Here is a 26,032-nt window from a genome sequence, read left to right on the forward strand (position 1 = left end):
TGGCAAGTGCAGCCGTAGTCAAAAAGTTTGCTAACACTGATGTGTCTTGGCACACTTCCTATTTCCCACAGAAACAAAACAGTGTCAAACAGAACAGAGCCGACATGTTGATTGTAGTAAAAGACTCTAATAAAACAACTCATACGCCACTTCGAGACGTCTGCTTACCGGCCATTCGTTGTAAGAAAATGCTTTTAGTTTGGACTATATCGAGGCCCTGCCAAGTGGTCTAGTGGCTAAGGTACTCGGCTGCTGACCCACAGGTCGTGGGATCAAATCCTGGTTGTGGCGGCTGTATTTCCGATGGAAAAGGAAATGTTGTAGGCCCGTGCACTCAGATTTGGGTGCATGTTAAATAACTCCAGCTGGTCAAAATTTCTGGAACCCTTCACCACGGCGTCTCTCATAATCATAGGGTGGTTTTGGGACGTTAAATCCTACAAATCAATCAATCAATGGACTATATCGAGAGCACCCAAACAAATCCTTAAATATTAGTCACGCTTGTAAATGTTGTGCATTTATGATCTTGTTATAGAGTCACTGGAGATGGGTTTTCTTCAATTGCCCAAGATTTTCCTGCGATATATTGACAACTGTTTTCTTCGTCATCAGAAGAGAAGGTTTGAAAGCAGTGCATTCGAACACCGCAGAGACATCCATTCAGTTCACAGCTGAAACGGAGGTCTCCCTTTTCAGGGCGTCCTTGTAGAGAGAAACGAAAGAAAACAGGCGACCTTCTTTCGGTGTTTTCTGGAAGGCGAAACAACCGAGTCGTCATTTTCATGCGTGGTCGTCGGCGGGATTTTTTCTTGGGAGGGGGGGGGGGGGGGATGTGTGTGCAAACCTGTGTTGCATCGAAGCTAGGTGAGACTTGAAGGGGGCGAGTGCCCCCTTTGCAGTCCCCTGCCGGTGCCCATGCTAGCTTGACGAGTCAATCCAGCCAGCCTGCTACAAGTGTTCAGTAGCTGCCTCCCTGATAGAGAGAGCACAGAGGATTTGCTCCAGCAAAGATGGCCCAGCCTCTGACCAGTATAACATGCGCAGCAAACTTTCGGACAAGTTCCACATGAACAAAACTAATACATTTTAAGTTCCCCAAAGTGATGCACATGCAACCAGACCTCATAGTGCACAGTGCAGCGCCAAGCTCAGGCAGCCAACCTTTACGGGGGGGTATTAGTGAAGTACCTGCCCACACGTGGTGCATGCCCCTGCTCGTAAATTGAAACCCTTCTTGCACATAAGAAAGGCCTACACAAGAAAGAAAACTTCCCAGCTATTGTTTATAGAATTCTGTGCACAGACTGCAACTGTTTGCACCGGGCAGAGTGTAAATTTTAAATGACGGCTAGAAGACCACACGAATGACATTAAAAAAAAAGAAAAGGTTGCGTCCATTGACTCGGGTCCAAGGTTCACCAAACGGCTGCTTCCTAGCCATGAAATTTTGTTGAATCTTCATAGTGCCTTGAAAATTCAGTGTGATTTGTAGACAATTCCACAAATTTTGTGATATAGCATGCCCACTGTCCCTAGTTAAAATGAAACTAGTACTGAGTGCCGTGTGAAAGAAATCATGCATCCTAATGATGCAATCATAGGAAATGTTCATGCGATCTAAGGAAGCCTATGCACAGATAGCTGAAACAAAACTTTTGGGTGTCGCATCATCAACGAATAAAACCATGATTGTTAGTGACATGACCACAGTGTCCATGTAACTCTGCAGGCTTGAGGCAAGTACAAAACTGTTGTTTGTTGTAGACACTGTTTATGAAACCACCGTGTGCTGTTGATGTGTAAGCAGTTTGTGTGTGCCAAGCAAAAACAACCAGTTTTTTTGTAAACACCTGCGACCAACACTGTGTAACACTCAGTGTTAAATGCACATCGGTATGAACCGTGAACGGAACTGGCACTTTGGCTTTCCTGCTTCTCTGTCATTACCTCAAGGATCGAGCTGATGACAAGAGAAATGTGGACTGCACCCCCTAGTTTCGATTGAAAGTGGTTTCACACTTTTTTACATCCCAAATTTGGGATGATTTACACTCAGTTCACTCCGATGATAGTTCGGAGGAATTAGGTGCCCCTAAGCAATCTGTGTGCTTACCGGGTGCTGGGAATAAGTTTGAAATGATGAGTGTTAACTGCATAAAAATGACAGCTTTTGCTGTGTTTCTCACCTCTTGGCATTCCCAGTTCTAAAAGCACGAGCTTTGAGATTAGTGCATGCTAGTTGTTGAGGCTGTTGCTGGCAACGTCATTCAAACACCCCTCAGTGCTGCCTAACCTTACACGCATCAAAATTACAAGGCATCATTGTTGGATATTCATTGGTGAAGGCTAAGCCTTTTCCACGTCATCAAAACAAGTTTGAAATATCCCCAACAGCACCAGTATTCGCCTGGATGGAATTCATTTTCAAACAGGCTTTCTGCTCATGGCAGTGTAGTCAAACAAACTATTGCATCACAATGCCTTAAAACAGTGCTGGCAAAGTAGCGCCTTTCCTTGGCTCAGGATAGTCTTAGTAGCCAGACTGAACACCGCCATAATGGTCTAGCGGTTATGGTGCTTCAATCCCACGACCCGCAGGTCGTGAAATCAGATCGAAACTGCAATGGCTACAGTATTATAATTATTTATAGCCAGATTGGGCGCTTACAGGTGGTTGGATTCCCCCATTTAGACTTCAGTGCTGCGCCTGAAACTTTCCTTCAGAAACTCAAGGGCAAGGAGATGAAGCTCGACCCTGCATTTTCAGCTACAAGGTCAGAAGTGGTGCGTTGTGCGCACTAAGCGTTGCACAGTCTAAAAAATGTGGCCAATAGGTACAATGTCATCATGATCAGCCTGACTACGCCCACTGCAGGACAAAGGTCTCTTCCATGTTCCAACTGTCAACCCGTTCCTGTGCTCGCTGCTGCCACTTTATACCCGCAGACTTCCTAATCTCATCTACCCACCCAGCTTTCTGTCGCCCTCTAACCCGATTGCCTTCTCTGGGAATCCAGTCAGTTACCCTTAATGACCAGTGGTTATCGCGCCTATGTGCTATATGCCCGGCCCAAATCCATTTTTTTCTGCTTGACTTCAACTATGATATCCTTAACCCCGTTTGTTCCCTGATCCATTCTGCTCTCTTCAAGTCTCTTAAGATTACACCAATCAATTTCCTTTCCATCGCTCGATTCTACTAGGTAGGTAAATACATAAAAGAACTTAAAGTGTCTGGTAAAGTGCAGCTGTTATATACTTTCCTCTGCTTGCCGAATATGCTCCACCCCATTCTTATTCCTCTAGTTACTTCAATCTAGTGGCTCTGTTCAGAGGTTACTAGCTGACGTGCTGTTTTACAACTTCGAGTGCATTGCTACCTATCTCAAAGTGCTGTTCTCTTCTCTTCTATAGGTACAATGTACCCATAGTTTTTTTCAGTGCCACATGAAATGACTGGGCTATGCCCATCAATTTCAGTGCCACCCAAGAAACCCACGAGTGACATAAGGCATGTGCGATCCTACGTTACATGTGCCGTAGGTTTTGTGAACGAAATTCTACTACCTAGCAAAAAGGTTGATATCGAGCAAATTGGTTGACGAGTCTACAATTGAGCCCTAAAACACGAACAATCTGCTCGTAATGACTTGTCTTTTCACTTAGCTATGCATTGCACGACTTGTGCCTGTGAGTCAGAGGAGACCAGTAATATTCACAATCTGGGCGGAAGGGAGAATGCACTTGCTTAGAGAACTCATGGAAGCTCGTTATATTAAAAAGAAAGAGAGAAACAGGAACAGAGACATGTTCGTTGCGCTGTGCAGCAAAGAGAGAGAACGCTTACGCAGATAGTCATCATTAGCATGCGTCTCGATGACCTTCGGATCTGGAAGGTTGTTGTGAGAACGTAACATGCAGTGTGGGTGCTAACAGAGCTGTGCATATAAAATGTTTCAAAATAAAGCTTAGTTGCGAATAGCATGTGTCTTGTGCTTCTGTGTTCTTTCCTGGTGTCATGTCTAATTCAAGCTTTTCAGTATTTAAAAACATTAGGTTACTGAACGTAATAGACAGTGCTGCCCAGTAGTTAGCTCTGTCATGTTTGCCAGCTATTTTCGATATCAATTTTTCTACTAATTCGGGTGAATGGTGGCCCTTTGAAGCCATATGGCAATGCCACGTTGCATTGTTGAAGATTTATAGGTGAAGCAACGCAGCCTCATCGGTGCCAGTGCATCTACACGAAGTAACGAGTGGGCGAAGCTAAGCCCTAGGGCCCATGATGACTACGTTGAAGTCGACAGATGGACGGATGCATAAATGAACGAACCCGATGGCCCGGCAGACAGATGGATGGATGCATGCACCAATGAACAGACGCACAGAGAGTACAGTCTATTTTTAAACCATATGTGCACTATGTGCCTGCTGTCATACAGTTTCATATGATACGATAATACCTAGAAGGAAATCTGGTGCTAGTATTTACGCGGACTTCTTCAGCTGCACTTGTACCCCCTTAGGAATGATGGGAAGGTACAGGTTTCGGATCTGCTTCAGATGAATTACGCTCTTGAGATTTGAGACACTTGTTGGCCGAGTGTAAACCAAAGTGATATGAAGTCATTTCCAATTGAAACTGGCTGTTCTACTCATGGTGCATGTGTTCCTGTGCATTTGCCTTAATTTCTCGGTAAGTAGGGCGCTGCTGTTGATTATATTGTTGTTATAAATGGTTGTCATACACTGAGCTTTCACTCTGAAATAAATTATTTACCTTTGGTGTCCCTTCAACGTAGCGCTGCAATGCCAGGTGTGTCTGTCTAGGTGGTCCGCCTCCAACGCACCCCTCGTTTCGTTTTCAAGTCGAGTCAGAAGAGCATGATTGTGCGTCTACTTAGTTTCGCTATCGTTCAGCAGACCAATTTGATTGAGCTTTGGCAAGACACGCTTATGAGAAAACATCCACTTGATGCAATATCTTGCATTTGACGTTACATCTATGCGCAGCAGTGGATAGACGATGCATCGCTTATAATGCCTGAATTATGAAATGGCTGAACAATTAAAAAATTGTTTTCACTTTTCAGCTTTAAATAGCAACCTTTAATTGATTCTGCAGTTAAGTGATCCAAAATGCAATTTCAATGCATACATTTAGGCATGTCACAAATTCTCAATATACTACAGAAGAGAGGACCTTGCAAACAAGAAATGTACTGCAGAGCTACATGAAATGTCGTGTGCCACCTCATGGGTGTGTACACACCATATAAACAAAATGAAATTAGTCAACCAAGCGATAAAGAACGAATAAGTGAGAGCTGTTTTATGCCCTTCGCGCTCTCCACTATTAATAACAGAACACTTGGTTCTAGCATAGAACATCTTACACGAGACGGTGCTACAATTTTTAAATGAAAGCAATCTTCCCCATAGGTACTTGACAGCCGGCCATAAAGGTGACATGCATTTCGTGAGTTGCTAGCTCAAAGTTTTCCGGTATGCCGCGAATTCGCAACACCGAGCAACAAAGGGTCAAAGTGTCAAATACAACTTGCAAAGCTCCAATGTGAAAGCAAATCAAGAGAGCCTCTTTGAATAATAAAGGCACTACTAAAGAATGAAAATGATATCGCAGTACTAACACTATCCAGTTCGAAGCCTGTACTTCCCAACATAGGGGTACAGCAATCGCAGTGCCAGATTCCTCTCTAGGTATTATTGTATGAAATTCTATGCTTGATTCATGCCTGTGCTCTGACTGAGCTTTCCAGGGAACGAATGAACACTGTGCAACTCAAAGTTTTTTCTAAGGCACTTCGGCATTAAAAAAAAAAGCTCGAAATGTACATTTGGGGAGACGTGCTTCTCATGCTACTTGCAGTGTCAGCCTGTCATGATAAGACTATTCCCTTATTCTTTCTAGAAAAAAGAAGACGAGTCAGACAGAACATGTGACATATTCTGGGTTGGAAAAAACGATCACTGAACCTTTTGAGGAAGGTACAGCAGGAGACAACAACCAGCCGCATCAGTGCATACGCTGCCAGAGTAATTCCAACTGGAGGTCTGCACACACCAGAAATTTGGTCAGACCTACCTTGAAACAGATCGACAATTGATTTACCTTGAACCAGTATATTATGGTGCAATGAAAAGCCCCTCCTCGATGCTTATCAAGCTGGCAACAGTTGATTCTAAGCTTGTATGAATATCTGTAAGCAAAATTTTTCAAGTTATGTACGAACAGGCAAATCACCACATTCTTACGTGAATATTTCAATTTGAGGAGACAATAAAGTTTGAAGTATTTGAAGTTTAGGTGCGAATACTACACTGACAAAGATAAGGCACACACACCTTGTGTGTGAATTTTATCTTCGTCTATGCCGTATTTGCACATACGTAATTCTTACGAAAAAAAAAAAAAAAAGGCCCACAGCTTTATTTTGTGCTGCGCTGCAACACGAGTGCCCCCACTCATTGTAGTGTGCCGATAACTATCCGGTTTAGAATACGTTTCCCTTCCAACTTGTTCTTTATTTGCTTGATGTTGCAAATATGCAACATACCGTTTTTATAGAAAATGTGAAAACCCAAGAAAATTATTTACTATGGTTATGCTCCTTTGAAACTCCAAGAATAATCTTTTGACGAAACGAAAAATATCGCAGTGAAGGGTTGACATGGCCTCCTATTCTGTGCACCTGTGAAGGTTGTTACACACTTCCTGCAAGCATCTAGGACATCACCATATGCAAGGACAGACTTCTCAAGTTTGCTTAAGGTATTCTGCGATTGTCTACGTAGTTTTGATGCTGGAAGTGTGCTAAGTGAGCACTAGCACACTGTAATGCAGACGCAGTGCACTACTTGGTCAAGAGCGCGATGACGTCACGGCTTCCCGATTTCTCGAGTGGGGCCCCTTTGAATGGAAATGTACATTAGATAGACAGTTTGAGAAGAGCTGCCCTGTGTCTTTTCTTTGCATTTGTATGTCCTTGACACTTTGTGCAGACACATGGTGAAAGTGGGCCTGCTAGAAAGAAAAAACAAAAAATTACAGTGTCTCGAGCAGGTGTGGACTCACTTTCAGCTATTTGGTTGCCACAACATCACAAATGTTTTTGGCACCACCACCCTGGTTTATAGACTCCTGGGAAAAGAAGCCGAGATTCCGTGGGAGGTTTAGCGGCCAGTGAGATTCTTGCCAGGCAGTCACTGCACTACTTGAAGAGTGAATGGAAAGGTTTATCTTCTCTGCATCTGTTGTTGCATTAATATTTCATCAAGGTGTCTACCAATTTGCTTTTTTAAAATTCCCTGACTTTTCAAGGTTTTTCATGATCATTTGAAGCTAATTCCATGACCTTTACGTCTGCTGCTTAGAAAACTCTGTGCACTGAAAACAGACTCTCAAGTGATAAAAAAAAATCAGGCACTCCTATAAAATAAGTAAATAAATGTACCAGAAGTATTCAGTATGTTCTGAGCACGTGCGGTAAATATGAAAAATATGTATATCTGGCCAAAATGAAACCTCCGAGTGAGAGAGTAAGCAAGCTGGCTGTTTATGTTTGGAAAAACTAGAAAGCGCACAAGCTAAAATTAACTGCAGCTAAAAGTTCAAAGGAGCCCACGACAATCCTACAATGTAACTAAAGCTGCTAGAAAATGCAGAAGTGGCACTATCTCATGGAATTTGTGTAAAAGGAGGACGCCGGAGCCCGGCCGGTTCCGCCACTGGAATATACTCTAGTTCACTATAATGGTTACAGCCCAGGCTGCTTAGAATGTGGATTGGACTAGATTGACCTGTATTTACTGACTAAACTATTCAGGATGTGCATTTGGAGCTGATGCGACATGGATTTCTGTAATTACTATTGATTTGCATCCTCACCTAAATTGCACACTTTTTGTACATACTTTCCAGAAAAAAAAAAAACATAATACTCGTGTATTCTGTGCACCTTGCAGAGAACAATCACTAACAATGTCGCAAGAACGAAGCCTTACTGCATAATTTCCTTTCATTCATTCTTTTCCATGACGAGCACATGCATGTTGATGTTTTATTTCTCTGGGCTCTGATGATTAGAGCTCTACGAAGTCCTCAGATGCCAGCAATGAAAGCTAGGGGCAGTGTTTAAATAGATGCTCTTGTGAACATGCGCTGGCAAGAAGGAATTTGTCGGAGCGCAAAAACTCCCTCAATTCCATAGACTTATCACAGATGCCGGCAACAACTCTCTCATTTCCATAGATTTATCACAGATGCTGGCGGGTTATCTTCGTTTGTGTACTTTTCTATGGTTATAAAGCTAAAAAGCAATCACAGATTTATTAATACCATCTCAAGCAACTGAAATGAAAAATTTGAATGAAGTTACCCCATTCTACTCTTGAAACACTTGCTACAAGCAATAGGTGCCTAGCTGAGGAGGTTTGCTGTTGCATCGCCATTAGTAATGATGATAGTAATAATAATCATAATAATAAGAGAAGACATGACATTGCTCGGCAAGCCTCTGCTAATGGCAGTTTTGGCTTCAAACCGAGCCAAATCATGGTCATGACAATTATGCGCAAATTCAATGACGTAAATTATGTTGTGGCTAGAAAGTCAGATATGCTGCGTGATATGTAGAAGCAACAGACATCCACATGGTGTATGTACGAATATGGAAACTAGGGAAGGCATTAGACAACGTGGAGGACAAGTTGCCAAGCGAAAATTTCCACTGTCTTTTGTACTTTAGGCTGACACAACTGTGACAACCAGTACATCGGCGAGACCACTGATTTCAAGGAAAGAGTTAAAACCCTCTTCTCATTCATTATCACCCAGAATAGACCATCTACAAAAAGTTTATGTTCCTCGCAGTTAAAAAAAAATAATATGATGTCAAGAAACTACGTGACCTCATATGCTCTCGCTAAACATGTGGATTCTACAGGCCACCAAACTGACTGGTCAAGTGTGCGTGCTCTGGCCAAAGGAAAGCTTGCATCATGCCTGCATCTGAAATACCAGCACAAGCAGACAACTGCACATATGTTGAACAGAAGTCATGAGACGCTTCCAACAATGTACTTCCGCTGCTTACGATGTGCTCATTCGCCTTCACTGCATGGATCGAGACTCTGTAACGCAGCGCCTCCAGAATACAATTTGCCGATATTCTCGTGCAGAACAGAAAATAAACGTTGTGTTCACTCTCTCCCGACGCAAGATTATCATTTGTCGACGACATTGGCAATAAAACATCCAGATACGAGGCCAATTTTTTTTCCATGACGGTCCCACAGGCTACAGTCAGTTTCCATGACCAGGCCAGATTTTTCATAAATTTCCTGACTTTTCCAGAAGGGTCCAAATTCCCTGACTTTCCAGGTTTCCCAGGTTGATAGACACCCTCTTCATTGACATAGGATGCGGCTGTTGCATACGCACGTGAAAAATTTACATTTGCATATTTTTTTAAAGATATAAAAGCTGCAATGGATCCAGTGATTTTGGACACAACAGTATTTGCTGCATATGTTGTTCCATCGCATTTCCTTACCTCTCGCTGTGAAGCACAATAGTATTTATTCAGGCACACAATATTTAATAAGATTTCAGACACTGCACAATCCTTGTAAACCCACCAACTCACAAAATGAGGTCTCATAATGAGAGTCGAGCCAGTGCCAACAGTGTTGAGCCAGTGGAATAAGAACATTTACACCGCAGTACATAGCCACATTTGAAAAAAAAAAAGGGGGGGAGGGGAGGGCTTTACATTTGTGTATTTAGTTTACAAAAGCCAGCTTTCTTTTGCTGCTGCCTAACACAAATGATTTTGCACCACTTGAAATCGGGATTGACAAAACTTCGGCAAGGTAATGTTCGTGTGCAGCATCATTACATGCTGACCTCTCGGGCCTATAGCCTAGCATTAACTTCGAGCTAGCAAACACGTTCAGTTCATTTCTGATGTGCAACTTCGACAACTACATGTTACATGGACAATACTGCACATCGTGCAGCGTCACAAATGCAGTCGGATATGGTGGCACTTTCACAAATCACAACGTGCGTTACTTTTACTGCTTAGATGGACTACGTTTGAACCACGTGACACAAAAAATTCCTTGGTTAAGTCTTCCACAGTGTAGACTTGTTTAAATAAAATGAAGCCATTTTTATATTCTAGAGAAAACAAACGCACATGTTTCAAAGCAGAGCTCTCTTGCGCTTTCAATTTATTCAGAACATGACAAACGCAGCATGGTGAAAATACTCAAAAATGTGCCAAGCCGAGGATGCACTAACGCCCACGGAGTGTATACAATTTCATAATTGCTTATTTCAATACATATGTTTAAGAACATCACCCTGTCAAGGCACTAATTTGCAGTAAACACAGCAAGAATGCTACGACTGAAAGAGAAAAAGTATGGAAAAATTCAATCAGACAATAAAAAGCTATGAATTACCTTCACTTTCTCTAGCATAGAAAACCACTGAGAAAAGTAAGTAAATGAAGGCAGCAAGCTACTGGGAAAAAAAATTCCGCCATATCCACGCAGTGAATGATGATGAGTGGGCGAAGCTTCGGAGGTAAACCTGGTAAACCATGAATCCTCTGTACATTTTGCCCACTCGATTTTATTACATCGCTCCCCCTAGCGTACGTCGCCGCACTAAATCGAACGATTGCCTTCAACCAATGACACGCGCCATAAGTGACATCATTCCTATTTTATAAGATCTCGCGTCTTTCATCAACTACAAGTACCGCTTTCTAGTTTATAACATCTTGCATCTTTTCATCATCAGCTACAAGTACCACCATCTAGTAAACACTACAAGAACTAAACGAGAGGTGGCTACATACAGGAGACGGTACCGCCATCTGTGAACACTGCAAGAACTAAACTAGAGGTGGCTACATACAGGGGACGGTACCGCCATCTAGTGAACACTGCAAGAACTAAACTAGAGGTGGCTACATACAGGCTACAGGGGACGCACAGCCCACGCCCTAAGGAGCTTCGCCCCTAAAAAAAAGAAACAAGAAAGAAAGAGGAAACTGATGTAAAAAAAGAAAAAAAAAAGACATGAGCTTAGTCGACATATAGTCAATGAAAATAGGAAAAGCAAAAACTTTTTTTTTGACAGCAAACAAGAATGAAAAACACCTAATAAACTGGCAAGAACATGAAGTTACATTAACTGGTTTCATGAAGAACGATCCACATTTTTAGCGTCATTTGTCACTGGATAACGAGGGTCTTAGAGACATTGTCGTTCATGATGAATTTATCACTGAATGCTCTCGTATTGCAACTTGTTTTAATAATTTTTTCCGATCTGTCTTTACTGATAGTTCTGCAAGTGGCTTTTAACCTTTTCTTCTGCGATCCCCATACATTTCGCCAATGCCTGATATAGAGGTGCCATATGAAGGTATTGTAGCGCTTTCGTTTAATAATGAACATTACAAATCTATAGGTCCTGACCGTATAGTAACAAATGCGTATTTACGCAGGTATTCTGAATGGGTAGGCCACTATATTGAAATTATTTTTAAGGCATCGCCAGCATAGAAACAGATACCAGATAATTGGCTAGTCCCAGAAGTTATTGCGGTACATAAATCAGGTGCAAAGCAAGACGTCGGAAACTATCGACCTGAAGGCCTTTTTTTTTCTAATCAGCATGGCTTTCGACGGAACTTGTCAGTACCTGTACTCCTGTGTATGTATCACCTGTATCAGTTGTCAGCACCTGTACTGAATTCGAAGAGCATCGAAAAGCTTTGAAGAGTGCATTTAAAATATATCGTAACAGTGAATATTGCTAGTATTATACGTACATTGCCATGTTGTTAGAAAATAAATCGCGTACTTCATGTTTCAAGGTGCGTTTCTTATTTACACTTGGCTTCTATTCGATCTTTGGCTACAAAGCCTGTCTAGAACGCTCAGCACAAACTGCGCCTCATTGTTCTAGAAGGTTCACAATTATAGCAAATCGTTTTGTTAAGATTACGCCCACTTCACGGACATTGCAAATTATTCTGAAACCTACCCGGCCGTTAGCGATAACGCTAGACTGTTTGATACCATGTGTATAGTGGGCTTGGTGACACTGCTAGGAGACAGATGCTTACTCTGCTTCTCTTTGTTCAGATCACCTGGCAGGCGCATTTTACCATTGAATCGACTGGCATTGCCTTCAAGCAGGCTTCCTGTGACAAATGCGTGGCAACTGACTGGGAGCATGTGCAGATGAACCTCGTCGGCACAGCAATGCCATGGATTCACCATTCACCATGAGCCTACGCCCTATTTGCGCCTGGCGTATCATCTGATCAGCTCTGTGACATCATCAAGTGCCAATAATTTCAAGCATAAATGCCGGAGCCCATTGGAGGATCCTTTCAGGGGGCTTGGTGACACTGCTAGCAGACGAATGCTCACCCCGCTTCTCTTTGTTCAGATCCCCTGGCAGGCGCATTTTATCACTGGATCGACTGATTCTTCAGGAAAATTCTTGATGTGAAAGTCAATTCCATGGAGCGGATTCACAGAACAGGTCGAAAAAACACCCAGTGCCTTTGTCCGGAGATTTTGAGACTCTGCAACTACATAGACAAAACTAAGGTGTTGTCATCATGCTTCAAATTAAAAGTTACCGAAATATCCATATCAGAAGACTTTTATAGGAATATTCGGGATACTCGAGAAAAATTATGGCGCTCCACTGCTGAAGAAAGAAAGACCAGTTCTAAGGTTTCTCTTGTTTACGATAAAGTGAAAATTGATGGCAAAGTGTTCGTGTGGGATGCGCTTCGTAACTGCAGGGTAGAGGTGTCTCAATCTACTGCACCTGCGCCATCCAAGCAGTTGTTCCTTATTTGCTCCACTCGTGTGTCCGCTCGTAAGCATGATAACAAATGACAGGTTAGAAAAACACTTCGGATTATTTCACTCAATGCACGTAGTGTTCTGAATAAGATACAGCTTCTTGAAGATATATTTAAATTTACCAACCACACGTTTTGGTGATCACGAAAATCTGGCTGCAATCTGACATGCGAAATTCTGAAATAGTGCCATCCTCTAACACCCTTATTTATAGGGGCAGAGGATCACGGGGAGAGGGCATCATAGTTGCTATTAAAAACGTCCAGTTTACTCGCTTAGACAGCATCGATAATCACGAAAGCTTGCGGTGCAAACTGAGATTTTTCGGTAAGAATATAACTTTGGATGGTGTCTACCGCCCTCCAAGTGCACCTCCAGAATGCTTAGAAGCACTCTATGATCACCTGCTGCAAAATACGGACTCGCGTTGAGACATTCTTTTAACTGGCGACTTCAACTTACCCAGCATTAATTGGCCCAATCTTTCTCATGACGGCAAGAATTCTCGATATGCTGAATCACTGTTATTAACTGCATTTACTTTTTCTTTAAACCAATTGGTATCCGACGCTACCAGTATGACCAGTTCTTCTGTCTTAGACCCTGCGTTCGCAAGCAGTTCCCTCGCAGAGTGTTCGGTCACTCTCGGAGACGGTATCTGATAACAAGTTACTTGTTATAGAGTGTCCCATTCCAGGGTTCCAATCAACAATTAGACCTTCCGACTCACTTTTCAGGGACTTCATGCATGAACAAGATGACGCAGTGCTAAGTTACATGGAATCATCATTTACTTCTTTCAGTGAACTAAATAATGTCAATGAGTTGTGGTAGCGTTTTAAAGCTGTAATATTTCACTGTCAACATACCTATGTGCCATTAAAAAAAGAAGCGCATTAACAAAGAGTACCAATAAATTAATCGTGATTTGATTCATACGAAGTGCAAAATCAAACGCTGTCATAAGCAAGGTGACAAGAAACTGCTTCAAAGCCTAATACACACTTTACAAGAATAGAGTCATGCAGCAAGAGACCAATGTTTTTCGCCCACTTTGTCTTCCTTCATGACAGATCAACCCAAAAAATTCTAGCATTGCTTATCTAAAGATAAAAACATCTGGTGGAACTAGTGACGACTCAAAGCTTCAATACCTTTTTTCAGTCGGTTTTTACGCTGACGGCCTCACACGCGCACATGCCATCTTATACGCTCGCCGAACAGATGCCTGAAGTACACTTAAGTAAAGATGGCATCCTGAACCTCTTGTGTCTACTGCAGGCAACCGATGGGTTATCGTCGCGACGGATTATTTGACCCGTTATGCCGAGACAAAGGCTATCCAGAGAGGTACAGCAGTGGAGGTGGCAAGATGTTTTATCGAGAATATTATACTGAGGCATGGTGCACCAACCGTCATAATCACAGACAGAGGAACCGCATTTACAGCAGCTCTTTTGGACCATGTTTTGAGGCTGAGTGGAACAACGCATCGTAAGACCACCGCATACCACCCACAAACGAACGGGCTGACAGAGCTTCTAAACAAAACCATTGAAGACATGCTTTCGATGTACGTTGACGTCGAACACGAAAATTGGGATACAATCTTGCCTTACATAACGTTTGCATACAACACGGCAAGCAAGAAACGACCCGCATGACACCTTTCAGCCTCGTTCATGGACGGGAAGTACGAACCATGCTAGATGCAATGTAACCGCACGAAGGCGACGATATCGTCCTGGACGCCGACACGTTTACGGAACGCGCAGAAGAAGCTAGGCAACTTGCACGTTTACGGATCAGCCAGCAGCAAGACTACGATGCAGGCCGCTACAATCCTCACCGCAGAACAGTCGTCTACCAAACTGGTGACAAAGTATGAGTTTGGACACCCATACCAAAACGAGGACTTTCCGAAAAACTCTTAAAAAGATACTTTGGACCGTACCTAGTTGCGTGACGACTGAGCGATGTCACTTACGAAGTTGTTCCTGACTGTTCGTATAGTACAAGGCGTCGCCAGCACCATCCTGAACTCGTTCATGTAGTCTGCATGAAACCTTACAACAGCGAGTGATTGCGTGATACTTTACTTTAGAAAAAAAGTGCATTACAGACTGCGCATCGGGGCGATGCTTTTGAGAGAGAGGCAAATAACACGTGTCTTCATGTGGACGATAACGATGATGGGGCATTTAGTGGGCACGAGGTAGTGGGCCTCTAGCTTCTCTCGAGGCCGAAGAAGACGATCTTGTGGCTCAGCTGTAGAGGACACGCTGCTTTCGTCGTCCCAAAATGTATCTGTGTTTTATTCACGTTGTACCGCGACAATATAGATGCATACGAAGAAATCACCAGGACCTCATGATATATTGAACGTTTTTCTTAGCAGACATGCAGTCTATGTGTCAGAATATTTGTGTAAAATATGTGTAACCTCATTAGAAACTTGTGTGATACCCAATGACTGGCACTCTGCAAGGATAGTCCCAATTCATAAATCTGGGTCACCATTGGAATTAAACACTACAGGCCAGTTTCCCTAACATCCGCAGCTTGTAAGCTACTGGAATATATAATATTGAAGGTGATTATAACACATCTGGAAGATAGTTTTCACGACAACCAACATGAATTTAGGTCTGGCTTATCCACTTTGTGGCGAAGCCTTCGAACAGTGGGTCGAATAACATCGCGGCGAAGCGTGTCGTGCACTTGCTGGTTGATTACATGGCATTCTGTGCGAGATACGCGATATGGACGTTGCCATAGTGGTGGTTGTGCGCCTGTGTCGATGCGATGCGTAACAGTGGATGTGCGGCCGAGGGAAGGTTGAGCGACATTGAAAGAAGAGCGGAATTCTCGCAACAGGGCCAGAAGCTGGGAGCGCTGGACCGGCGTAAGGTTGTCGGCAATGGAAGGACCAAATACATCAGCGGATGATGAAACAGATGTAGAAACAGCACTAAGCGTATTGGAACTTTGGCAGTGCGTGTCTTCAGGTTGATCCATGACTTGTGTGTCTTCGATGGGTTCCATGCTGCCGAGACATTCTCCTCGCACCAACGTAACACTGTATGGGGATGAGTTCAGAACAAAAATAGTGGTGCTGCTGTGAGTGACGCGAAAGGAACCAGCAAGCCTTTTCTGGTGAAAACACGATGAGATGGCGAGAGGAGTGCAGCGGTGTCGGAAAGACTTGCGCAGTAGATCGACACCGCCGCGGACGAGTTTGCAGGCACTTGCGTGTCATCCCTGACGAGTAACTTGCTTGCAGCAGATAGACTGTCAGCCGGCGTCAAAGAAGAGAATTGTGTCAGCTGTATTTCAGCTGGTGCACAATGAATGACGGCGTCGTGGCGGGAGAGAAAATTCCACCCTAGGATGACGTCATGAGAGCATGAAGGAATTATGATGAATTTGACGGCATACATCACGTCCTGAATCATGAGGCGGGCTGTACACATCGCTGTAGGGTGAATGCTTTGGGCGCTGGCTGAACGGAGGAAGAGCCCGGAAAGTGGCGTGGTCACTTTGCGCAGTAATCGGCTAAGTTTTGCGTCCATGACGGATACGGCGGCTCCAGTATCTACAAGGGCAGATGCACGAACACCATCCACAAGCACGTCTATCACGTTCGATGGACTTTCCTGTGGGCTTCCGCAGTTCGACAGCATCGCAGCCCTTGCCTCGTGGACTGCGACGACTAGTTTTCCTGGTCACCCTCTAGTGGCAAAGCCGCATCGGCGACAGTGAGCGACGTCGCGGATAATGTGAACGGCGGGTAGATGGAGTGGGGCGGGACGACGGTGACGTAGGCGGCGGTTGGTCATAAAAGCGGCTCGATTGGCTAGGAAAATTGGAGGCGACCTGCGGTAGCTGCACACGATCGCAATAGCGTGCTACGTGACCGACACAACCACAAGCAAAGCAGATGGGGCGATTGTCAGCAGTGCGCCATCGGTTCGTGGGTCCCATTCATGTCGCAGAACGCGATGGGCGAGCCGGCTGCTGATATAACTGCATAGTGGGCGGCACATGGGGTACGTGGATGATGTCAGCATATGTAGGCGTCTCAACAACTTCTACTCAATTAACTGAGATAACTCATGATTTTGTAACTTCCCTAATTTCTAAGGGCCAGATTTATGCAGTGTTTTTAGATTTTTCTAAAGCATTCGATGTAGTACCACATTATGATTAGGTTATGAAACTGTACGCTATTGGTATTGGCCACAACATTCCGCTGGATTACATTTTATTTGTCTACAAGGAACCAATATGTGATGGTTGATGATTGCGTTTCTGACACATTATTTATTTATTTATTTATTTATTTACAATACTGCTACTCTCCTTCGAGAGCGTGGCAGTAGGGCAATACAGTAATTTTTCACACACACAAAAAAAGGATGTAGACGTAAAAACATGCAAGCATAATAACAGGACATGAGGATTATATAACCATTGAGCAGTACAGAAGTTTAACGTTAGTTATGTTATTAATACACAATGTATGCAAAAATCACAAGATACAAAGCAAGTTATAGCCATTATACAGAGCTGAAACCATGCCGAAAGGCGATAGAAATAAAATACAAGATTGAAGAAAGGAACTTATGTTAGCATTGGTATCGTGAGGAAAAACATAAATGGAACAGTTGTGACAGGAATAGCAAGCACTAAAAGCATACTTCAAAAATAGCTATACTACTGTGAAAGGGACATTGAAAAAGGTGTTGCTTTAACTAACGAACAGCAGATCTGGACCGGTGCGCCTGCATGAGTATAAATTGTTATGCGCGCCCAGTTTTTTCTATCTGTGCAATAAATTCTGATAGCGATTGGGAGTTTGTGATAGTGGCATCAAGTTGGTTCCATTCCGCTATCGCGCGCGGGAAAAATGAGTACCTAAACGTGTCATTCCTACATGCGTATTCTGACAACGTGCGCGCATGTTTATTGCGAGTTTGCCGAGCCTGTGAAAATGAAAGGTATTTGGATGAATCTATCTTGTAGTTATTTTTTACTAGCTGGAAAAGGAATTTTAAGCGAGCGTATTTCGCTCTTGTGGACAGCGTTTGTAAACCTGACTGAGTTAAAAGATGTGTTGGGGAATCTGTGCATCTATATTTGTTGTAAATAAATATTACAGCTTTCCTTTGTATTGCTTCTAGTTTGGTTATATTAGTCAACGAATACGGAAACCAGACAGTGTTTGCATATTCTAAAACTGGTCTTACGAATGATGTGTAAGCTAGCAGCTTCGTTGGCGTTGTTGAGAGCGCGAGAATTCGTTTTAAGAAGAATAGTTTGCGTAGCGCCTTCAAAGTTCTATTAGCGATGTGTTTGTCCCATTTGAGATCAGAAGTCAGTGTAACTCCTAGATATTTATGTTCCTCAACTTTATTAAGAAGTGTGTTATTAATGGTGTATAGGAAGTTGGATGGTTTTGTTTTTCTGCTTACGGTCATTATCCCTGATTTTTGTGTGTTTATTTTCATCTGCCATTTAGAGCACCAATTAGCCACGACAGCTAGAGAATCATTAAGCATAATGTGATCGCTGTAATGATTAATTTCTCTATAGATCACAGAGTCGTCCGCAAATAGCTTGATGTTGCAAGTGATGTTAGCAGTGATATCATTAATATAGAGCAAGAAAAGCAATGGCCCAAGTACCGAGCCTTGGGGAACGCCGGATGTTACTGCTACTGTGTTAGAAATTGTGACCTGTTAAATAAAAAAGCTTTTATCCAAGCGGAAAGTTCTTCTATTCCGAAAACATTTTCTACTTTAGCTATTAGTTTGCTGTGGCATACACAGTCAAAAGCCTTAGATAGGTCAAGTAGAATTAAGTCAGTTTGACCACGATTATTAACTGTAATGGCAAGGTCGTGAACTAGTTCAGTAAGTTGAGTTACCGTCGATAAACCACTTCAAAAACCATGTTGGTTAGGGGAGAAAAATTTATGTGCTCTAGAAATACTGTCATGTGTTTTAAGATTATGTGTTCGAGTAGTTTACATGATGTGCTGGTCAATGAAATAGGTCTGAAATTTGAAAATTGTGCTGCGTCTCTTCCTTTATGGATCGGTATCACCTTTGCAATCTTCCAATCGTTAGGTAGTTGTGAAGTCCTGAGTGATTTTCGAAAAATGAGACCAAGATATTTGCTACACCATTCTGCATATCTTTTCAGGAAACTGTTCGGTATATCGTCTGGTCCACTACTTTTTTTGGTGTCGAGCTTAAGTAGCAGGTTGAAAATCCCAGCATCAGCGATGTCTAATTGGTCGACTTTCGTACGATGTTGCTCTTCTATTGGCGGAATAACGTTATCATCAACGGTAAACACCGATCGAAAAAAATCGTTATATGCGTTGGCCTTAACAGTTTTTTCTTCTGGAAGGAGATGCGATGCTGCTGTTTTAGTGGCGCGAAAGTGATTCCAGAACCTGCAGGGATTATTTAGAAGGAACGTAGGTAGTGTCTCGTCAAAATAGCGTTGTTTAGCAAGTTTAGCTTTGTGCTTAAATTCCGCGATGGCATCCGGTAGCTTTCAAATTCTGGATTCTCCTCCGCCTTTAGTTTTTATTGCTCTACGTAACCTTTTCAAACGTCGCTTCGCCTGAATAACTTCGCGCGTGATCCATGGATTATTTTTCGGCGAGCGTTTGACTTTTGTAGGTATGTGGTGAGCGATACAAAAACATACGACAAGTTTGAAGTGAAGCCAAAGGGAATCGACATCTACTGATGTATTCAACCCTATTTCTGAGAAATACAGGAATTCATGAGCGAGATGAGTTAGTATGCTATCGTCATCAGCGTTTTCGAAGTCTGTTACAACGGACACAGAAGAATGAGTGGTCATGGTGCCACCAAGAGGAACTACGCACACTGGTACATCGTGGTCAGATATTCCGCGGGTTACATCAATTCTTATGCGGTTTATGTCGAAATGGTCACTGAAAAATATTAGATCAAGTATGTTCTCAGTTACTCCCTGCGAGCGTGTAGGCTGTGAAACGACCTGATGAAGACTGAAGGTTAGCATGAGGTCGAATAACACATCCGAAGCTGATGACGTATAGCACATACTATCCCAGTTAATGTCTGGAAGATTAAAATCACCCATGAGTACAACACGTGAACCGTAAGCATGACGTTGCATGTAGTCATGAATTGCACTGATAGAATCGTCACCCGAGTTTGGGCTTTGATAAACACAACCTAACAATATGCTGGTACCGTCACAAAGTAGTTTACAAAAAACCGCTTCAGCATTTTGTACCTCTGGAAGGGCCACGAAAGAGAGGCCTTTTCTTATCAATATTGCCACCCCACCACCACGTGTGGGGCGATCTTTTCGGATCACGGAATAGTTGGGTGGTGTAAATTCATGATCTAAAACATCAGGCGTGAGCCACGTTTCTGTGATTAGATGTACACTCAGGGGTGCCACAAGGGTCAGTAGTTGCACGATTATTATTTTTAGTGTACATAAATGATCTTCAATTTCAAGTTCCATCACCTGTGAAAAACGGACTTTTTGTGGACGATTGTGTTGTCTATGCCAGCATTGATCAGCATACTGATCAAGCCAGCCTTAACGATGCATTGCACTCCCTCTACGCTTGGTGTGAGAAATGGGGCTTGAAGCTTAACGCATCAAAAACGGCATCCATTACAATTACAAACAAACAAAATCCATTATCATTCCATTATACCATTAACAATGCATGTGTTAAAAAAACTACGCAAGTCAAGTATCCGGGTGTCATGCTCACAGGTAACTTAAGTAGGAAACCCCATATAAAAAGCATCTGTAGCAAGGCGCTAAACAGGTTAGCATTTTTTAAACGCAAACTACGTCATACTTCACCTTCTGTAAAACTAACAGCTTACAAAGCACTTATCAGGCCTAAGTTAGAGTACACAGACGTTGTTTGGGCTCCGTATCAGAAATATTTAATTAAAAAAATAGAGAGGGTGCAAAACCTGGCTCTGAGGTTTATTTATTCAAGCTATTCTTGTTTTGTGAGCATATCTGCCCTTTGCAAGAAAGCAAAGCTCAAGACACTCGCTCACTGTAGTTTCTCGTCTAAAATTCATTTATCAGCTATACCATGGCCACTTCAAAATACCACCCAAACGTTACATAACCTGCCCGCCCATGCCCATGCTTTGATCGTATTCATCATAACAAGACAGTTAGGAAACCGTTCATTCACCTCAACGTACATCAGTATTCATTATTCCATCATTCTCTTTCATTATAGAACAAGTTACCGGAAAAAAAGGTTAATGTTGACATGACACAATCATTCGCCCATCTCGTCAATTATCAATCTCTTGATTTTTAAAATGCTGCTATATCTTATTTATGTTTCTCATTGGTGCTGTGAATTGTTGTATTTTTGTATTGCTGTATATTTATTACATTCCTCGTTCATAATGCAAATTTTCGCAACTTTTGTAACTTTTACTGATTTTTTTCATGATTCTCAATGACAGTTATGTACCCACTCCTGCTTGGGCTGGATGGGGCTTGCAGTATTTGTAAATAATAAAAAAAATGCCAACATGCTTTACCGCTTGTCCGTAGATCGTTGGCCGATGCTCTGTTTGCTGCTATCAGTGCCCGCGTGTTGCTGCAATCTAACTTTCAGTTTCCTGGCCCCAAGTTCATCCAAAAAAAAAAAAAAAAACAGTTTGATCTGAACATTTAGTGTGTTCTTTTTGTCCACGTAATGGCCCTGGGACAACATTGCATACTATACTACTATCACAATATCTATATGCATCGTTTTTTTTTCTACAGCATTTAAAAAATATTTTTTCTTTGTTCTAAAAAAAATGCATTGCTATAGTTCTGTCTTCATTAAAATACGCTATACTCGCTTTTGTTTTATGTTAACATTTACTGTATCCCTCCTGGTACAACCAGGACGGCCAACAGTATTTGAAAATAAAGAAGAAACACTAAAAAACAGAAAAAGAAACAGCTCCAGATGGCAACTTTCCCTCTTGCGTTACAGAGACACATTTTTCTCCATTTACTATGAAGTCGTCAGTGGCATCAAAATCTTTTTCACACACTTTTTTTTTTATTTAAGTATACTAGAGACCTTCTCGGTCCAAGGAGGAGTGGTACATAGGATATACAAACAATGATGTCACGTACAAAAAGGCACCGACACAATCAAAAAAAAAAAAAAAAACCTATTGAATTCCAAGTAGCCAAAACAACAGTGTCATAATGCAATGTTCAGAATCATGCTAAAAGGACAAACCAGTCAAAGGGAAAGAAACTGCTCACAATAAATCCCTATTCGTACATTTGCGACTCTAACGTGTCGAGAATCAAAGGTATTTAAATCCAACAGCTTTCTGTCACAGTATTGTCCCTTCCCATTCATTCACCTCATCGCCCTCCATAAAGAAACTGACGACACCTTTTCACTTGTACATTTGTGGACAGAGCAACAACCCGGGACACAGCATGCCTTGGGCACCCCCACCCTGTCCTTGCATGCAATCATCGCACCCATAAGTTGCTATTTGCAGAAAACAAGGACAATTCAACTCCAATGCTGCCAGAATTTTTGGGCTCCCCTGCACCGAGACGCTGTCCTCAATGCATGGCTGCTGCGGCAACATGGCAAGTTCTCCCCATAGCATTATGGAGGAGCATTATAAATGAAGACACATTTCAAGTTAGTTGCCTGCTTGCTGCTTGGCACGTCGTCATTTTAGTAATGACATAAAATAAAGATACAAGTTTGCATGTAACGAAACAGGGCTTGTTTTAGCCAGTACAACAGACAATCTCTCCCTTTGTGGGATTGTCCCTATGCATGTTCTGAGAGGTTGTCTCCCCATGAACATTTTGTGTACTTATATAGTAGGCAGAATGTAGGCAAAAGATAACACAATATTTGTCTCTTATGCCGGTGACACAATAGTTTTATTTACAGGGAGCTTGGAAACAGAGATATAACTAATGACTAATAAAACACTGTCTCCCCTAATTTCATGGGTTTCAGCGAATTTATGGAAATTAAACCCTTGAAAGATAAAAGTTATATTATATCTGCCTAAAGGAAAAGCCTTAACAAATAAAATTAACTTACTTCTGGGCTCTCTGCAGTTTTATGTTTGATTCTGTTAGTACCCTTCAATATTTTTAGATTGACTTAGTAGGCAAAGAGTGTGGCCTTCCTGTAGCGCGGAGCCACAATTTCCAACCAGGCGGGGGCATCGCAGTCACGTTAGGATTGGCCTCGGCGGGTCGTCCAGTTTGCACTTTGCTTCCAAGGAGCTGACTAGTGACTACTACAACGCTTAGCTGTGGGAGTTGCTTTCATTTATCTCAGTTTTGTACAAGCAGCTCATGGAAAAATAAATGATTAAATGACAAGGCAAGCACTGCATATATCTTCATTTTGTTCCGCATTATGCACGCATTTATTTTTTGTCTGTAAATGCGATCTTGCGATCCCGTAATGCACAATTATAGTTTAACTTCACTTCAATGCACAATACGCGGCCTGCTGAAAAACCTACAATGTCAAACTGCACTGGGAAATATAAGGAAAAAAAAAAAACATCAGGTCAGTTTCAGTCGATTTTGTGTAAGAGAATGCAGCAAGTACATTTCCAGCGACCTATCTACGGGTTGTGTGTGCGAATATTCAAAAATTGATATTCAAATGAAGCAGTGCTTTCATCGATTGTATAATTGCGTTGAAAGCCGTCATCTATAAACTCGAATACTTTAAATATATTTCAAAATGTCAACGGCACCGAAGTGAGGATGAAACTGACGCAGATGTACGATAACTTAAGCCCCATCGGCTTATTAGCACTATGAATGGTGCGAGCTAATGTAATGAGAGCAGCTACTTTTCGCTTTGGGAATGCCAGTTTATTAACTACACAATAAGCAATCACGCATTCTGAACAGTTATATGAATACAAAATATTTACTTATTCCTCCAGATGCTTTCTTTACTGAAATCCTGCATAGTGCTTTAACATTATTTACTTGCTCTTAATCACTGTTCACAAGCAAAATTATCCTTCCTGTGCATCCTTTTCGCCATACGCATACAAACGATGTGTACCTATAGCATGTACCCTTTACAATACGTATTGACCTTCTTTTAGCTGTATATGCGTATACACAAAACCTAAATTCCTCCATTCCATGTGCACAAAAACCTCCAGCACTCATATTGGACAGAAACTGAACAAGAAGCACAACTCATTCGCGGTCCAATAAGAATTTAACAAGTAACACGAGAGCCGAAACCACCAGCTACTATTTCTGTTCAGCCGTAACTAGTGATTAATTTAGAGTAATTTTTAGTGAATTGTGGTGATAAAAGCAGCAGTGGACATCGGGGATGCACCTTTTGATTCGTTCTCTGACACGTAATGCTTGGCCGGTAATGTTACTTAACACGATAAAGTTATTTAGGTTACATATTGCTCTGTCCCATAAATACAGTTCTTTTTTGCAATCCATGCGTTTTTTGATGACATGCCATTCTAAAGCATGCAGCCATCAGGTCCTGTCAACTCTCACAAACACTCCATTTTCCCATCTGGTAACTCCCACTGGAACAATTCACCTAACACACTATATGTCGTAATACGACTGACGCGCTGTGTCCTAAATGATCACCATGAATTTTCGGCACTGTAGATATCACTTGCGTGTATTCATGCATGTAACCACCCCTGCACAGGTCGTGAGGAACCTGCAGTATTCTTCCAAAAAAGAAAAAAAAAGAGGGGGGGGGGGGGGCGGGGGGGACACATTTTTGACATTGTCCTAACTGACCTTTTTTTGCTTACTCAATTCTCCTGTTTTGAAACTTCTAGTAAAATAAATAAATAAGTAAGTACTAAAGTTATGAATACGGGCACAGGAACATCACTTTCACATTTTTGTAAGAACGGCTGTTTCATATTTGTGACTAATTTCAGTGGGTACACAAAGGTCACTGGTTTGGTCAGTGGATGTACAAAAGGACCGTGTAGTGTGCAACGTCGTCACTCCCTAATAAACACCCGAAGGTCTAAATTTCTGGAGACAACTGTACAGCGGCGTGCCTCATAATCATATCAACGGTGGCTGTGACATGTTAAGACTGCAGATATTATTTGCGTGTCATTGTGAACGGGACAACTGACACTTGCGTCATCACAGCCCCAAAGTGTGTCAATAAGCCTTCAAACAGACAGATCTTTTGCTCCTCGACTGAAAACTTGGCTTGAAAGCCTCTTAACACAAGGAAAATATCCCATGAAGCAATGTCGCATGACGGAATTTGACGCACTACACCTGAATATGTCGAGAATCCGAGCTGACAATTCGCAGTATCTCAAGAAATATGTATGCACAATCACTGCAAAGAGCTCAACCGTTTGTAGAATGCGTACCTCAGAATACACTTATGCCCAACACGCGAGCGATGCAGCAACAATGCTGCAAAACACGCGGCTGAAGCAAGAGTCGCCTATCATACTGCATCTAACCCGATCTCAACGCTACGCCAGCGCCACCTCTTGCAAGGTCGACAAAACCTGGCCGCCTCTCCTAGCCAGTTAACAAACTGAATATATGTAGAAATGTTGGTATCCTTGGAGTATATTTTTCATGGCACCTTAGGAGGAATGTACGTGTCGATAACCTTCACTATAAGATGTCATCGGCCATTGGTTGATTGATTTGTGGTGTTTAACGTCCCAAAACAACCATATGATTATGAGAGACGCCGTAGTGGAGGGCTCCGGAAATTTAGACCACCTGGGGTTCTTTAACGTGCACCCAGATCTGAGTACGCGGGCCTACAACATTTCCGCCTCCATCGGAAATGCAGCCGCCACAGCCGGGATTTGATCCCGCGACCTGCGGGTCAGCAGCCGAGTACCTTAACCACTAGACCACAGTGGCGGGGCCATCGGCCATTGGTGTCCTTGCACGTTCGCGATCTATTCTTTCTACTAAAGTGAAAATTATGATATCCAACGCACTGGTATCTTTTTTACCGTACTGTAGCATAGTGTGGTGCACTACCAGA

General features: G+C 42.4%; 1 protein-coding gene and 1 long non-coding RNA gene across 5 annotated transcripts in view; both read right to left on the bottom strand.

The window, feature by feature from the left end:
• LOC119168106 (protein RER1) overlaps positions 1 to 26,032 on the bottom strand; it is a 107,947-nt gene that overhangs the window by 50,413 nt on the left and 31,502 nt on the right. The gene's annotated exons all lie outside the window — the stretch shown is intronic.
• Positions 820 to 24,111, bottom strand: LOC142804258 (uncharacterized). Its single transcript, XR_012894551.1, has 2 exons — positions 6,137 to 24,111; positions 820 to 6,078 (listed from the first exon to the last, which is right to left on the bottom strand). It is a non-coding gene; the product is annotated as an uncharacterized LOC142804258 (long non-coding RNA).

The sequence above is a fragment of the Rhipicephalus microplus genome, chromosome 3 (genome assembly GCF_043290135.1).
Source record: "Rhipicephalus microplus isolate Deutch F79 chromosome 3, USDA_Rmic, whole genome shotgun sequence".
Classification (NCBI taxonomy): domain Eukaryota; kingdom Metazoa; phylum Arthropoda; class Arachnida; order Ixodida; family Ixodidae; genus Rhipicephalus; species Rhipicephalus microplus.